Genomic DNA, 6000 nt, shown 5'->3' with positions numbered 1-6000 from the left:
GCCCGCATTTTCATCTGTCACATTATCTTCTCCTCTAGATTGACAATCTCAATGATTGTTCTACTCCTACCAATAACTTCAGCAACACCATAAGCCTTGTCGTATTAGTAGAGCACGTATCTTGATCTGCCACATTATCTTCTCCACCGGAATGACAATATCAATGGTTATTTATGCTCCTATTAACAACTTCAGTGACCCCCATAAGCCCTGTTGTTTCAGCAAAGCTCGCATCTTGATTTGCCACATCGCACTCTTCTTTTGAACTTGTTGTCTTGATTCTTACTACTGTCATCTCAATTGAAAGAACAAACAATCGAATAACCTAAAGCTCTGATACCAGTTTGTTGTAACGGAACGCGTGGGATGACGTAATCAACAAAGAACGACACAGATTTTAACGTAGTTCACCAAGATAAAACTTGGCTACGTCCACCAGAAAGAGAGAATATTATTAGTAGATCAGAACAAAGATTACAACCGTATAAAGTAGGGTTATGACACGAGTTTATATAACACTCGGTCCCCCAAAACCCTAACAGTTACAGAACTGAGACTGGTGAAAACGATGCTCTCAAGCCAAAGACTTCAACTTTCTGAAGTGCACGACTGCACCTTTAAATAGTCTTCAACTAGGTCAACACAATATTTTGGTAAATAATCTCCAAAATATTATCATAATACTTTCCTAGTTATATTACCATAATAAAAGATCATATTCTTTTATTGTTAATCTTATTTCCTTAAATCAAGATTACACACCAAAAAGATATACTTTTTTTTTGTTCAATATTCTCTTTCATTGCCTCATCAATTCAAGACATCTCAACATAACTTCCCTATACTTAAATAATATATGTCCAATATATTTTAGTGCCAAATAATTAAAATTATTGAAAATGATAATTCTGATACTTGTTAAGTATGATATTCACTTTGTTCCTCTTATGAGAGTGAGAGGGAATAGAGAGTAAAGAAGAAACGGTAGCAGAGGATCCTGAATGAACAAGTATGTGATCACTTCAAAATGTATAAACACTTAATTAAAACATTCAGTTATTTTATTTAAATAACTCAAACATTGTCTCACTTTTCTTTTATTATTACTTAATTCATTAATTAAAATATTAAAATATTTTATTTATATATATAAATACTCTTTAAACTTTTTTTATCAAAAAAATATTCTCAATTCTTCAAAATCATCACAAATTATTTTTTTTTCTTTTTATTCAAATAATTTCTTTCGAACAGGCCTGGATAATAAAGTATGAAAATGAGTTGTCCATATTATTTTATCCTAGCATATGAATATTTTGTATGTGTTTTACAGACAGATGGTCCTTTATGTGCTTTACACGTGTATGCTCTTAAAGAGATGTTGATTGTCACTATTCGGATCAAATCCTATTTGACTTTTCTACATGAATAACTCAAGTTTTCTCCCCCATAATTTCCAAACAAATGAAAATATTAAATTGATAACTGGAAATTTTGAAATAAAAGAATGGACTAATTAAGGACATCTGAAACAAGTTATAATCATAACTAAATATTAATCAAGATCATGCATTGCAATTTTCATAATTTTACTTGAAGCTCTATCTTTTCTCAAATAATATTCCAGAAGTACTGTTAATGAATTACCATGCTTTTTCATAATTTAATTTCAAAATTAAGAGTGTAGACACCCATTTCTATAATAAAAATATTAGAAATGAATTTGGTAAGCAATTATAATTTTTTTAATAAACTACCAAAGAGTCTAATTTAATTAAAATATTAATTCAAAAACATTATTGAAGGATACCCTATTATAATTTTTTAATTACCTCAAAAAATAACACACAAAACAAAAAAAAAGTTATTAACAAAACAAAATTTATATAACATTTTCAAATAAACCAAAAAGAAATCAAAATAATAAAAAATAATAAAACTATTCAAAGAGCTCAGAGTGGAAGAACTTTTCTTTATTTTGTAATGCTCTACTATTAAATTATGAGTCTCCACTAATAGGGTGGAAGAACTTTTCTTTATTTTTTCATATATATTTTGTAAAACATGTAAAAATGTAGTTGGGAAAGTATTAAGTATTAGTAATATATTAATTAGATGGTGCTCAAATTCAAATCCTGATTAGAAATGTGAATTTTTAAAATAAATTAAGATTGACTATAACTTGTTTCATAACTAAAATTGGCTGGCAATCTTGGATATATATTTGAATAATAAAAAAAATAAGATTAGAAATAGATAAAGGAAATAAATAAATAAATAAATAAAAAGTTGTCCTAGAACAAGTGAACAAAATATATGACATGTAAGAAATTTCCTGGAAATTTCCATTGGACCCTACATTGTCTTTTTCTTGTCCTTCTCCCACTTTTGATTCTTCAAATCTAATGTCATTTATTTACTTAGAACTTAAATTGGGTTGCTAACTTATACTATCTCTTAAAATTGAAGGGCTTTAGTAAAAAAAGGTTGACCCCTCTTCTAACATGAACTCTTGCTTTCCCTTTTTTTAAATAATAAAATATGTGTTACATACAAATTTAGTGATAAATTGTATTTATAATGTTTTCTTAAAAAAATTGGATCTGAAATATAAACATTAATCTATTTGACAAATCAAATTATCTAACTAGTCACTTGTTATCCAAATAAATTATAATGCATATTTTTTAAATTAAATTTGTGTTTATCAATTAGATATAAGTCACATCTATAAATTTAATTTTAGTGTCTACATTATTAGCCAACCACATATACACAATTTTTTTATAAAAATTTTATATATACATTCAAACTTTTATTTGAAGAGTGATAGGGGAGGAAAATGAAAATAAGAAATGGAAGAGAGAATGACGTGACATCACCTTATTGGTTGAAAAAATAAAAAAAGTGTGAGAAAATATGGGAGCGAAAGATTTTTTTTTCAACTAATCAAATTACGCCAAATCATTTCTTCCCTCAATTATTTTTTATTTTTTACTTTAATTTTTTTTTTGAAGAGTGTTGTTCATGCCAAATATTTTGGACAATCTCAACAAATCAAAACCATGAATTCACACTTTAATATGCTGTTTCTATCCCACAATTCATAACTTCTAGCTTTTATTTGTTAGTCCATATTAAGTTACCATTACAATATTCAAATCATAATTAATTTATATATAATTAATAAAGAAAAATATATATATATATATACATGAAAGATAAAATAATAAAAATATTAATTAAGAAAGAGAAATTAGTAATTATTAAAGAAGAGATAAATTAATAATTATTATGAGAAAATTTAAAATTATTATTATTATTATTATTATTATTATTATGTATATTACACATAAAATAAGATAATAAGATATTTTATATAATTTGTGTTAAAAATATATATTTATATAAAATTAATAAAAAAAACAATATATTTATATGAGAGATAAAATAAAATAAAAATTAAAAAAAAATTAATAATTATGATAGAAAATATAAATTAGTAATTATGGATATGTAATTATTACTACCGTAAATTAAATAAATTAGGAAAGAGAAATTACATGATAGGGTGGAGAGAGAGAGAGCGTATTTTACACCTTCAATATTTTCAATTAAGCGTCATTGTATCTATATAAATATTCAAATCATATTTTTTTTTGGTGGGTACGAGTTTTAATGAGAAAATATCTACCGTAAATTAAATTATGTTACAAAAATATTATTTCATCTAAATTCACATAGGTAAAAGGATTGATAATTGTTGTAACTCAGAAAGTGTTAATTCCAAACAAGTGATATTGACACAAAAACCAAATAATTAAAGTTGTCATAAATTCTATAAGAAAACAAAACATAATAAATTGTACAAACTACTACACTCTCATATTCCAACTTGTGAGTTTGTACTAAGCAATAATATGGGTTTTCACTTGTTAGCCAGTATAGCTAAACTAACCCTCATCATCAATGGTCATTGTATAAGTCCTCTTATGGCTGGATTGGCATGGCCATTCTTCATTTTGAAGATTACTTGCAGTTTCAGTCCCATAAAAGAAGTTTACAAAGATATGATTTACGCCACAAGTCTTTTCTTCTTTCAACTCCGTCAGATCTATCGCGGTTCTGACGGAATCCTCGCCGAAGGAGGAGGAGGAGCAAGGTGGGAAAGAGCACTCCGGCTTGTTTGTCAAAGGCTGATAAGGGCGGCACCAGTTGGATTTGAATCAGATGAGGAAAGCTTGCGTGGACTATCTATGCTTGCTTTGTGAAAGATTTAATTTATTTGAATTCGAATGATCATTTGAAACTTTTGTGTTATTTCATGAGTCTTGTTTATAAAGTTGTATAAAACCTAATTTTCTTTCTTAATTAGGGTTAATTAGGGTGTACTCTCGCGGTGGTTATGAGGTAATAGTTTTTGTTTATTTCTTTTTAGTTGTTAACCGGGCTCAAATTTGTTGTTCCAGATTAGGTGCTCCACTCTACACCACCTTCATAAAAAATGGTTAGTTTATAAAATAAGTCAAAATTAATGACGAAAGAAAAATGAAAAATCAACTGGTATAGGGTGGAGCATTAAATCTGGAACAGTAGATGTAAGGTGTGTTGTTAACTAGTCATAAATTTTGTCATAAATAACTTTGTTCTACACAAATTTAAAATTATTTCGGTTTTCTTCTTAATTTATTTTTGAAATATTGAAATAACATTGTTTGGAACATATTTAAAGATTATCTATAAGATAAAGTAAAATATTGAAGATTATTCTAGATGAATGACAAAGCGCATTACTCAATGAATTATTTTTTGGTGGGAAAATCTATACTACAATAATAGGACGGTACATAGAATCATATTAAAAAAATTAAAAACCAAAACTATCCAAGATTGTGAGAAGATATGTAAAAAAAGTTATCCAAAATGATCCATTTAAGTTCAAATTTGTGATCTTTTAGGTATTTGTCCAAAGTTTTTTTTTATTTAATCTATAGAAAAATCAATTTTACAATTAATTGCATCACTTAAAATAATTTTTTAAATACTAAAATACTCTTTTAATTTTAAATTTATTTTTACATACTAAATATTTTAGTAATAAATTTTAATAAAAAATTATACTTTTCATTTCATTTATTTTTTATTGTACTATATTAATTAGTTTAACAAAAAAATTATTATAATTAATTTATTAATTATTTTTTATTTATTATATTTTATTTAATAAATTCGTATTTTTAAATAAATTCAAAATCAAACAAAATTTTATTATTAGCACGTTTTTTATTTATTTTATTTTTTATTGTACGAGAATAATATTATAAAAAAATACTAAATGTTAAGATTTATTAATGCAACAATAAATTTGTGTGGCAATTTCATCTCGAAAAATATTCACGGTATTTGGTTTAAAATATCTTTCATCTTCCTCGTCTTTCATGTAATTGTCATTAGTAGTCCCAATTCTTCCTTCATTTCGATGTCTATCAAAATTAATGAGAATTTATTGTATCATATTTCTCCTGATAAAATTATACAATCCCGCAGTTGCATTAAAATATTCAATTGTTTTTCAATTGAAGATCCTTGAAGAGAACTCGAATAAAATATTATGTGCCATTTGTTTTTCCAAATTCTAAAAGTTCTCTCAATCACAGATTTAATGGACGAGTAGTGTTTATTGAACGCCTCTTTTGCATTATATGATTGTTGTTGTTGTGACAAAAATTGATGCGGGAGATATAGGGTATGGCGATATGGTACAATGTAACCAACCATATTTTGTAGGCTGCATCAACTAGGTAATATTTACCAAAATAATACTAAATTTTGTTGCATATTTTATTTCACAATTGAAATAATGAAGTAGATGCGGAAAACCATATATTGGATTATTTCAAATTTTGTCAAGGACCAATGAATCGTGCATAGAACCCATAGCACCAGCGACAAAATATGTAAATAACATATTGTAGTCACATATCTCTATGACATTTGTAG

Source organism: Impatiens glandulifera, unplaced genomic scaffold (assembly GCF_907164915.1).
Source record: "Impatiens glandulifera unplaced genomic scaffold, dImpGla2.1, whole genome shotgun sequence".
Lineage (NCBI taxonomy): Eukaryota > Viridiplantae > Streptophyta > Magnoliopsida > Ericales > Balsaminaceae > Impatiens > Impatiens glandulifera.
The sequence above is the reverse complement of the archived record's forward strand: the minus strand, read 5'-3'. Positions refer to the sequence as shown.